Below are 12,627 nucleotides of genomic sequence, written 5' to 3' on the forward strand. Positions count from 1 at the left end.
ATTTCTGAGCAGCAACAATGGAAAAGCTTATGCTTGGAAGTTCGGAGATATTAAGCATAGCCTATCCTTCATTTACTTCGAATGGAACATAGAACTAAAAACATTCCCAATTATCTAGAGTGTTTTGCAGCAAACACTATTATGAATTTGTCTTCTTCGGTCACTTTATGTAGTTGGCATATTTCAAATGCTATATAAATGTAATTCTTCAGTGCATTCACTTGAAGTGTTTCTCATGCATTATTCAGCTGGAACTTACACTGGAGATCAATGCAAAAAAAAAAAAAAAAAGCACATATTCATGCAGTTATGTTATGTAATTGGTCACAAACTCTCTCCTTTTGAACTGCATGGAGTTCTAACGTCAGACTGGTCACATGGGATTTACAGCTCACGTGATTGGCTCAGAAATTCCAAGCAAACATGGCAGCATCCAGGTTACTTCACATGTGCCAATCAAACATCTGCCATGATGATGAATATGATTGCTGGAGGACAGGTTTCATGACCTAATGGGATCAACACAAGTGTCAAGATGTGCTTTTTAACAGCCTGTGATCACTGACTGCTTGCACTACATGGAAAAGAGCAACTGGGACATTCTGCTTTTGTGTTAAGGAAGAAAGAAAATCCTAGAGAGTTAGAACGACAATGGTGAGTCGAGTTTCTTTTCCAGGGGACGTTCCATATGCTCACACTGATGCAGGAGAATTTAAAGTGACTAAAGTGGTCTAATATTAGTGAGTCACGGTGTTTCTTTGTTCTTGCTGACTACATCACTTCATCAGGCAAACGTGTGCAGCAGCTCCGGCACAAATAACTCAAAGAGAAGCAAAAAAACTAAATCAACAGCTCGTATATTCCTCCTCCTCCTCCGCCTCCTCCTCTCTCGTCCAGCTGTCTATCGGTGCATGGCCTCTTTCATTCCAGTACAAGAGAGCAAAAAAACTTTCTATTCATTTGTCTCGACCTAGATGCTGTTCTGAATGTGCAGGAGATGGAAATACAGGACTAGGTGATTGTAGACGTGCTCCTGAGGGACAGGAGAGATTGAATTCAGGACAAATTCCATTGAATATATAATCAGAAGTGAAGCAGTAGATCCTCGATTCTTTAATTACGGGAACCCGGGAACCCTTCTGTCCCCGGGAAGATTTTTAAGGAAAAACTATTGGAAAAAGTCTATAATTTTAAATGATTCATTGTTTTAAATTAACTTTTTTTTTTGTTTAGATGTTATATTTTGTGTTTGTTCCCTGACTATTATAACATTGCAGCTTCATGAGAGCCTTATTGTAGTTTGTGTGAACAATGTGCATTTCTTTTATTACAAAGGATCACTGTCCCCAAATCTGCCTCCACATCCCAGCATTTTAAAGAACAAAACAAAAGTAAACAAGCAAACAAATGCATCCATCTATCCATCCTTTTCTTGTCTTTTTATATATTATTACATTCTATACATAATTAAATAATTGTAAATATATTCATTTATTTAAATATTTTAATAAATACAAAATAATATATTTTTATATTATAATCTGAGAGTAAGACCATTTCGTGCTTTTAAGAGCCCAAAACAGCACTGGTAAAACGTTTAATTTAATATCATCAAATATTTGTGATTTATATGCTGGCAGATCAAAATACCCAGCTATTTAAAGGTGCAATGTGTAAATTTTTTGAGTATCTATTAACAGAAATGCAATATGACATCCATAACTATGTTTTCAGTGGTGTATAAAGAACTTACTTAATAAACTGTAATGTTTTTATTACCTTAGAATGAGACATTTATATCTACATAACCACGGGCACCCCCTTCTATGAAGGTCAACATATTGTGACGTCATGTTTCTACAATAGCCGAACGTGAACAAACAGACCGCGTTTCGTCACTACCTTAAAAGAGAAGCCGCAGAAACCTAGAAGCTAGCCATAAACACCGTGAGTAGTGACTTTTCCCTTGGCAGTGGTGTAAATATGTAGTTGGATTGTTTCATGGAACTTAGTTCTTTTCCCTCGCTGTGTTAAGGCTTTGCTATGTGGGGATAAATGTGCTGGTTACGTTTGTGAGACAGCTGATTAGTACTCTTATCATTGACCGTAAAACAGTAACGTTACAGGAATCACCAACCCGTCGATCGCGGTCGACAAGTCGATCTTGGAAGCATTTTAAGTCGATCGCGAAGAGTTTTCAAAATCAGAGAAAAAAAAAAGCCAATTGTGTGTAGTCAATGGTGTCTAGGGGATGCAGAGGCGCGCGCGCTGTTACAATCATGCCATTTTTGCCGCGCGCACCTTTGCGCTCATGCGGACGCGTCGAGTTTAAACAAGGCTTTACGCTTTAGCTCAGCCACAGTAACAGCTCATATTAGCCAGCTAAACTTTTACTACCCTGTTAGAAAACATATATAGTTGCATAGTTTCATGTGGTTCTTCTCCCTCGCTGTATTATGGGTTTGCTATGTGGGGAGAAATGTGCTGGTTACGTTCGTGAGACAATCAGCTGATTGCTATTATTATATTATATATTAAGACCCTTGATCCTCACCTGACTATGGCTTTGTAAACTTTATCCATGATGTGGTTTATAATGTACTCTGGTACAGAAACAGTGACAATGTTACACACTCTTGGCTTACTCTGGCTATTCTCTGCTGTCTCAGACGACTATGTTTGTCCCGTTTGAGCCACCGTAGCTTCTTCGAAAGGGAGGGGTGAGCAGTGGGCTGAGCCTTTAGTGCAACTCGCAACCAAACCACTAGATGCCGCTAAAAAATACACACTGCACCTTTAATCAACGGCTATCAATCGACAAACAAGCATTTTAACTGCAGTTACAGCATCTGCCAGCAGGGGCGAACTAACCTGTCAAACTTTGACCTCTTGGTTTAGGGTGCATATAAACTGTGTATCTGGAATCTGAAGACACATTGCATTTCATTCAAATCAACCAAAATCTGTGCACATAAAAACAGTAAGTGTGATTGTGATGTGCAGTGTGAAATGAAACAAAGGAGTAACACTCATGCACCTCTATACCAACAGGGGAGCTGTCCCAATTACTGTTTCTGTCTGCGCTTTTGTATTCACTCCTTCCTACGAGATCATTTGTAAACTGTGGCTTACGCAACACTCATCTGATCACTCGAGGTTTAGAGCATCTGCACGCATCGTCAAAGCAACAGCGTAATGACAGAAACACACACATTAACCAATCAAGTCCTGTGCTCAGAGGGACTCGTGCAAGATGATCTGGGCCTTCTTCCCTGAGACACACATGATGACTCCACACTACACTGGCCATTTGAGGATTTGGATTAATGCCAAAAGTTGTGTGTGTGTGTGTTGCAGGGCAGGGCGAAATTCACAATTTAAGAATTGTCTACCTTTTCATTCGTGAGTTGAATTGGTCACGTCCCATAGGATGTTGAATTGGAATTTGAATTGAAGTGGCAGGAAGAGAAATTTATTCAATTGCCCTGCAATGAAATTCAAGTCACACAGCTGAGAAATTTCATTTTGTATCAAATCATAAATAATAGTTGCCTAATTCCATTTTTAAGATTTTGCAGAGCATTGTTCTTCAACAACGGTCCATAAAATGAGTTTTGAGTTATTTATTTGAGAGAATTTAATACATATAATAAAATAAATGTTAAAAAATGTAAATAAAATGCAAAATAACTAAATATCTATTTTTTTTTTACATTTATATATTTATAAAATTGTGTTTATATATAATATTATTATTAGTAATATAATAATATTAATTAGTATTAGTGTCTATATATATATATACATATATACACTCACCTAAAGGATTATTAGGAACCCCATACTAATACTGTGTTTGACCCCCTTTCGCCTTCAGAACTGCCTTAATTCTACGTGGCATTGATTCAACAAGGTGCTGAAAGCATTCTTTAGAAATGTTGGCCCATATTGATAGGATAGCATCTTGCAGTTGATGGAGATTTGTGGGATGCACACATTGTGGGATGCACACCAGGGCATTTTAGTACAGTGAACTCATTGTCATGTTCAAGAAACCAATTTGAAATGATTCGAGCTTTGTGACATGGTGCATTATCCTGCTGGAAGTAGCCATCAGAGGATGGGTACATGGTGGCCATAAAGGGATGGACATGGTCAGAAACAATGCTCAGGTAGGCCGTGGCATTTAAACGATGCCCAATTGGCACTAAGGGGCCTAAAGTGTGCCAAGAAAACATCCCCCACACCATTACACCACCACCACCAGCCTGCACAGTGGTAACAAGGCATGATGGATCCATGTTCTCATTCTGTTTACGCCAAATTCTGACTCTACCATCTGAATGTCTCAACAGAAATCGAGACTCATCAGACCAGGCAACATTTTTCCAGTCTTCAACTGTCCAAATTCGGTGAGCTCTTGCAAATTGTAGCCTCTTTTTCCTATTTGTAGTGGAGATGAGTGGTACCCGGTGGAGTCTTCTGCTGTTGTAGCCCATCCGCCTCAAGGTTGTGCGTGTTGTGGCTTCACAAATGGTTTGCTGCATACCTCGGTTGTAACGAGTGGTTATTTCAGTCAAAGTTGCTCTTCTATCAGCTTGAATCAGTCGGCCCATTCTCCTCTGACCTCTAGCATCAACAAGGCATTTTCGCCCACAGGACTGCCGCATACTGGATGTTTTTCCCTTTTCACACCATTCTTTGTAAACCCTAGAAATGGTTGTGCGTGAAAATCCCAGTAACTGAGCAGATTGTGAAATACTCAGACCGGCCCGTCTGGCACCAACAACCATGTTCCTAATAATCCTTTAGGTGAGTGTATTTTTAGAAGTCTCTTCTGCTCTCCAAACCTGTATTTATTTGGTCAAAAATGCAGTAAAAACAGAACAATTGTGAAATATTATTACATTTTAAAAGAACTGTTGTCTATGTGAATATATTGTCAAATGTAATTTATTCCTGTGATCAAATCTGACATTTCAGCACCATTACTCCAGTCTTCAGTGTCACATGATCCTTCAGAAATTATTTTAATATGCTGATTTGCTGCTCAAGAAACAATCCTGATTATTATTATCAATTTTAAACACTTCTGCTGTTTAATATTTTTGTGGAAGACTTCTTTCAAAAATATTAAGAACCTAATTACCCGTTGTGTATTCAATATACAGGCTGTATTATAAAGTTCCCATATGCTGTGTATGAACATAATAATGGGCAATTCATACTTTAAAATAGGCCTATTTTTAAAAACAGCACAGCATTTTGAATGAATTGCAATTGCGTGCATACATTTGAATCCCAATTCTGCATCTGTTGGCCACTTCAGATCAAATCCAGGGATCGAACTGGAATGTTTTAGGCATTCTCACTCCAGTTTCCAACACTGGTTTGCTGAGTGTGCCTCGAATGAGTGCAAGCCGTCCGTTCCAATGTGTTTTTTTGTCCATCCACGCCCCACTGGAGCTTCTTTGAGTTATTTCCACACAGGGGTGCAGAGACACCTAAACAAATGGGTCTTTGGTGGAATTACGCATGCGGCTCTGCTGAACACACGCTGACTCAGCTCCCGCGAGGACTGCGGCTTTTATAGGTGAGCAAGCACCCCCTCCACCTGCCCCGCTCACTTCATCATCCACTGCAGATCAGCTCCACGTCGGCACCATCTGCAGCCGTGCACGTGTCACAGATGTGGGGTGTCTCTGGTCCCACCAAAGACTTTCCCCTCGAAGAGCTCGCGGCGTCTGTGTTCAGTCCAGCAGAGCCAAACGCAGATGGAGTCTGAAATCAGGCCTGGATGCATCATGGCCATGTTGCTGTAATCTTCAAGGCGGCGAGTATTCAACGTTTTTAGCCTCGAAAGTGATTAGCAAGATGTGAGGCATTACTTAAAGCAATAATTCACCAATTCCCAAACAATTTGCGGTTAGTTTTTTTTTCTGTGGACCAAAAAAAGATTCATAAAAGTATATGAATAACTTGTGCACAATATTTGATATAGTTTATTCTTCGTCTTCTATCCTCTGGTTTCACAGACAAGGCTTAAACTAGTCCCAGACTAAAACCCATGCTTGAGCGGTTTTAACTGAAAGCATATCTTTAAAATATGTCAGTGTCATTGTTTAGTCTCAAGATTCACACCAGTAACACATTTTTTTATATATAAGGCATGTTTATAAAAGCTACTTAAATGTCCTAATTAAACTAAGGCCTAATCCTGAAATCAGATTTGCATGCATCCAGATCATGTTGCTGTAATCTTCAAGGCGGCGAGTACACAACATTTTTAGCCTTGAAAGTGATTAGCAAGATGTGAGCATTACTTAAAGCAATAATTCACCAAAAATTAAAACTTGGGCATTATTTACTCACCCTCCTGTCATTCCAAAACCATTAGCTGTTAGTTGTTTCTGTGGACCAAAAAAAAAAAGATTCATAAAAGTACCGTAGTATGAATAACTTGTGCACAGTATTTAATATACTATATTTTATTATTATTCTTCTATCCCCTGGTTTCACAGGTTAGTCCCAGACTAAAACCCATGTTTGAGTGGTTTTAACTGAAAGCATCTCTTAAAATATGTCAGTTTCACTGTTTAGTCTCAAGATTCACACCAGTAATGTTTTTCCAAGGCATGTTTAGAAAAGCTAAATGTCCCAATTGAAGGTCTAATCCTGGCTTAATCTAAGCCCTGTCTGTGGAACCGGGTTTATATATAATATTATAAAAGCCATATGCTAGTTTTTTGTAAGTGTAAGTCATTAAAAACTCTAAAATATTATTTGCTCACATGCAGATATGATGATGACCTAAAACTCTCATTTTACAACGGAGGTTGACAGCTCTCATTTTATAATATTTTTTTTTTATCTGATTTTATTTCCATTCATTTGACTTATAGGGAATCATACATTTTGTAATAAATGTTTTTTTTTTTTTTTGCCTTGTATATAAGTATACATGTATTAGAATTTATGACCAAAATGTAAATCACTATTGACTTAAAAATCTGCAATATTATTTATTCATATCTAACGGAAAAAAAATAGGCCAGTCGAATTCAAATTTTTCTCTTTTTATATATTTTTTCCCCAATTTGATCTTTGAGTAAAGCTACTGCTTTTTAATATTTTTTTGCCTGATTAATTTTAATTGATGTACATGTTTGATCATAAAAGAACATCAATTATTGAATTAGTTCATTTCATCTTTAAAGCAGTTCTGCAGAAAACAGTGATGTCATCGTCCAGCTCTGTTCAGTTCATATACAGCAGTGTCAGTAGAGTCAGATCAATAATATTGTTAAATATTAAAGGGGTGGTATAATGCCCCATTTTACAATATGTAAAATAAGTCTCTGTTGTCGCCAGAGTGTGTATGTGAGTTTAAGCTCAAAATACCCCACAGATATTTTTACATAGCATGTTAAAGTTTACACTTTTTGAGGGTCAGTAAAAATGTGTCATTTCTTGTGTGGCAGAGAGGCACAGAGGGCGGGGCTTCAACTGTGTGTGTGTGTGTGTGTGTGTGTGTGTGTTAGCAGCTCCAATTACCTCACACAGACATGCACTAAAATGTCAGAAACTGTTCTGCCTTTTATGTTTAAAGTCGGACAATGATGGAGAGACTCAATGATGACAACATGTAGAATGCAACAGGATGTTTCTGAATGGTTAGTTGATGAATATATGTTGCTGATGTGGAGTTAACTATCTTCAAGTCATTGATTAGCATATTCTGTCATGATAATCTTATAAATCGCTTGTGTGGGAACTATTGTAAGATGCACACAGTGACATGATATTGCATTTGTGTTACGTACTGTATTGCATGTGAGAAGACGGATGCGGCAGCTTGAGCAGAGACTAATGTGCTCTTCTACAACAACTCTTCCTCTTCTCAACATGGACTGCGTGTTCAGGGGGCGGGGTTTATGTAAATTTGAGTTGGTGATGTCACTAACCCGTGAGGAATGTCCTGTAGTTCCTACCAGCCGTTTGTTGTAGTCCTTAAAAAATGATTTCTTTAAAAGCAAATATCTCCCTTTGCTTTGAACTTTGAGCGTTGTAACTTTGCAGATGTTGTTTATGCGCAAACAGCAACATTACACACTAGCTAAAGTTAGAAAAGTGAAATCATAATCAACCAGCCCTTTAAGTGTCCTCAACTAAGCAAACCAAATATGCTTATAAAATCATTTTAACACATTTTTAATAACATTTAAATAGTGTCAGTATTCCTTGGCCTTGATTATATTAAATATATAATCACTGGATTAAACAAAACGTCTGCTGGCTCTCAAATCGAAAAAACTGAATTAGCCTACACACATATAAAGCCAACAATTGTCCAAAAGCTTGTCCTCCGTGTTCGTCCTGCTCTGATCCTCTGTAATGTCAGTCACATACGAACACTTCTCTCTTCTTCAACACAATGCAGGGCACAACACTGGAGTCGCCATAAAGAGAGTTTGTGTTCTGTCATCATTCAGGCTCAGGAAGGTTTTATGAGGTGCTTCATTTTCAAAGAAACACGTCTTTCTCTCTCTATGGCTTTTAGAGAAGCCCGGATCCACTCTTTACGGCCCAAAGCGCTCCAGACGTCTCTTAGATTAAAGCAGAGTGATCCAAACAGCTTGCTAGCACTTTCCTCTCACACGGCAATGATTTGCAAACTGATTACCTCACACTGTAGGACCAAACAGCCTCGGAGAGCAACGGCTTATCATTGCTTTTCTTTTCTCGTCTCAGAGAGGTGTATAACGAAGATGGAGAAAGAAGAGACAAGTGCCGGGGAATAAAAAAGATGAGGAAATTATTATGGGAACACGCAGAAGGAGAGATTCAATAGGCCACAGATGAGGACTTCAGACAGGAGAGAGTAGGCCGAAGAAATGGATCATATCCAGAAATTGATAACAGCGTGCCGAGTGCGTAACAGCCGAGTGAATAAAAAAGGGAATGAAGTAAATAAAAGCACTGAGGTCTCGTAATGCGGATAATGTGTATATTCACGAGGTGACTGGGCCGGCGTGCACGGATAGGGATAGGAATAGAGAACTGATTTTATTTAGTAAAAATACGGGAATGATTTGCGTGCTGGACAGTTGTGTTAACATTTGCATTTTGACACTAACGTGGAAATCCTCAATAAGAATATATACAACCTACTGAATCTGACGGACAATTCAAACAACTTCCAGTTTGTTACAAATGAATTTATTAGGATTAACCCCGTGAGAGGAGTCATCTCGTTTTGGAGTGGGTCGCAGTATAACAGTCACTAAAACGCAACAAAAACAAAATACAAATTAACAATACATCAACAACACTGTAAAAAAGGATATGATCAATAAGTTATGACAACATATGTTTTTACATTGCTATAACTCATTAAAATAATTTATGCAATTTTCAACTTTTTTTTATAAGATATACAAGATTCAACTCATTTTTTTCTCAAGTTAAGTCGGTTTAATGTAATTTAAGTTGAAACAACCTAATCCTTCAAGTTGATTATACTTAAAAATTTAAGGCAGCATATTTTTTTTTTACAGTGAAACCAAACAACAAAACACAAACATTGATTGAAAAATAACACCACACAGTTGAAATATAATAACAAATAATAAATAATAAATAAAAATAATATACTACAGTTTCTCAAGGTAATTCCCTGAATACTTACAATACAATAATACTTCCCTAAAGTATGCTGACGCTGTCCCGTCAAGAAGCAACTATACCTGGATCACACGAGCACACGTCTTCAGCATCTACAGTCAAACCAACATTTATTCAGACACCTTCAACATTTCTCACATTATCACAGTTTATTCGCTATTGTTTAGAAAATGGCAAAATATGATAAGAGAGTTCTCAGATCAGTGGATATTTGACTGGTTTTGTCCGTCCTTCTGTTAGACTCTCACACATGAATTATGTTGAATATCAGTCAGCTGTTAAATTTAACTACACAATTAGAGAATACCATTTCAGCTCAACCAGTGACCAAGCAATGCTTCATGTTGTTCAGTCTGTGTGTAAAAAAGGCATTAGCAACTTTTTACTGGTAGTCACTGTATGAATATTTTTTGGGTATAATATGTCACAGTTTACTTTATTTAGCTATCCTCACTCACATAAATTAACTATAGTGTCCTGCACCCAACAATATCAAAATGTATATCTGTCGTCTGAATCATTTTTGGTTTGACTGTGTGCTCTCGCCGTCCTGCATGTGTACGCTGGTCCGACACAGGGTTATTAACACTAACTCACCTGAGGACGGATCTATAGTCTGCCAACACCATCACTGTCTCTGCGGGGGTCTTGCGGGAGTGTAGAATATTTAATACTTTATTCCTCAGCTTATGTCAGCAAATACTGTACCTGATACGACTCCCAAGTTGCTCTTTGTAGAAATGAAGTTTTATTCACAGCTGGGAGATCACTGGCCACAACAACCAAGTGAGTCTCCTGAACAAAAGATACATCTTACAGTTGAGTAAAAATCAATCAAGTCGGCATCTCTGTGATTAGTTTAAAAATGATCTAAGCTAATCACATGACTGTTAGTACTGTGTTAAGCACCCTTTTAAGTCTGCATGGTCTTTGACCTGAGCATACTTAGTCTGCTGCATTTTTCTGTATAATTCATGATGAAAATACCCTTTTTACCATTTCTGAGGCCATTACATAAAATATTTCTATCACAGAACACTGCGGTAAAATTCAACTGTTGCCATGACGATCAGAACACGCCTGTTTCCTTACAGCATAAACTTCAATTTGAATTACAATTCATAAAGTTCCATTTAGATTCATTTTAACTTTAAAATGCATTCTCTTAAAAATGTCTTGTGCTGCATTTATTTGATCAAAAATATAGTAAAAACACAAATGATTGGTTATAATAACTGTTTCCTAGTCCTATGGATATTAATATTTAATAATATAATATTAGTATATTATGTATTTAGTGTTTGTTTACCACACACACACTATATATATATACTTTTTAATGTTTTTGAAGGAGTCTCAACACCAAGGCTGCATTTACAAACACCAAGGCTGCATTTATTTGATCAAAAATGCAGTAAAAACTGAAATATTGTTACAATTTCAAATAGCTGTTTGAATATATTTTATAATGTCATTTATTCCTGTGATCAAAGCTGAATTTTCAGCATCATTACTCCAGTTTTCAGTGTCACGTGATCCTTCAGAAATCACTCTAATATGAGGATCTGATGCTCAAGACACGTTTCTGGTTATCAATGTTAAACATGTATATTTTTCAGGATTCTTTAATGAATAAAAATCTCAAAAGAACAGCATTTATTTGATAAAGAATTTTTTTGTAACAATTATAAATGTCTTTACTCTCACTTTTGATTAACGTGTCCTTGCTGAATAAAAGTATAATTTTTTTATTCTTAAAAAAAATTCTCATTATGTTTAATAAGTGAGTGATTTTCAGGGCCATGATGAAAGAATTGAACACAATTTCAGAATTGAACAAAAAAAAGTTATAACGTCAGACCTACAGATTATAGGGGCGTGAAAGCAGTTTATGATCCAAACGCTCTTCCTCAAAATGACTAAAACACAGTGAATCACAATCGAGTTCCTTTAGATTCCTCTATGCACAGTGTTTACCCGCCGGTCGCTCTCGCTATAAGGTCCAGCCATGGTCCAGAGATCTCAGGTAATGTGAGCGATTACGGGCGCTCTGGGAAGCTCCCTGGTGAGGGATCGTTTCCTCGGCCTGTTTAGAAAAGCTGGCAGCTGTTTGAAAGATGGATGAAGCCTCTACACACACACACTGTCTGTCTCTGATCCACTGCCACACAAGGTCAGCCAGCCAAGAGACCCGAATCCGGAGGAAATCTGGACTCTTCTGTGTAAAGAAGACGCTTCATTTAATCTTGGATGGCTAATTTTGTCAGGGTTTGACCTGATTGTCCTTGATGCTGCATAAACACCCTGAAGAAAGTCATTTTTAAGAGAAATACTTGAACCAAACGGACACTGAAATACTGTGACTAGAACAACCACAGCGATGTCCTGGAGTAACGAGGCTAAATGAAATGGTTTGTCCTGAGTTATGAGCTTGCTGTGTGAATTGAACATGATGAGAGAGAAAGATGGGCACCTCAAAGTAATATACAGATAATAGATAACACTTATTGTATTGTATCACCCTTGCTTGAATGCCACAACAAACACAGAACATCAGTCCAATTAATACAATTTTCTACAATAAAATAATAACAATCTTCAACTAACAAGAAATATAAATTGAATTGGTTGCAAATTAATCACATACGTTAATATTTGTTCGTTAATATATATATATATATACACACACACACACACACACACACACACACACACACACACACACACACACACACACACACACACACATACATACATACATAGCCTATATATATATATATATATGTGTGTGTGTGTATATACATATATATATTCATTATATGTAATATATTAGTTCAAAAGTTTGGGGTCACTAAAGTGACAGTAAAGACATTTATAATGATACAAAAGATTTTATTTTTCAAATTGATAGTGTTCTTTGTTCATTTTCATTCATCAAAGGAT

The 12,627-nt window shown here is 37.2% G+C and overlaps 1 protein-coding gene across 1 annotated transcript in view; it reads right to left on the minus strand.

The window, feature by feature from the left end:
• Positions 1–12,143, minus strand: part of lim2.5 (lens intrinsic membrane protein 2.5) — a 103,703-nt gene extending 91,560 nt beyond the window's left edge. The window contains exon 1 of the mRNA XM_056242635.1: positions 12,137–12,143. The gene's annotated coding sequence lies outside the window, so the exon portion shown is untranslated. The remainder of the gene's footprint in view (positions 1–12,136) is intronic.
• Positions 12,144–12,627: the final 484 nt, after the last annotated feature.

Source organism: Rhinichthys klamathensis, unplaced genomic scaffold (assembly GCF_029890125.1).
Source record: "Rhinichthys klamathensis goyatoka isolate OS25496 unplaced genomic scaffold, OSU_Roscu_1.1 h1tg000737l_1, whole genome shotgun sequence".
Lineage (NCBI taxonomy): Eukaryota > Metazoa > Chordata > Actinopteri > Cypriniformes > Leuciscidae > Rhinichthys > Rhinichthys klamathensis.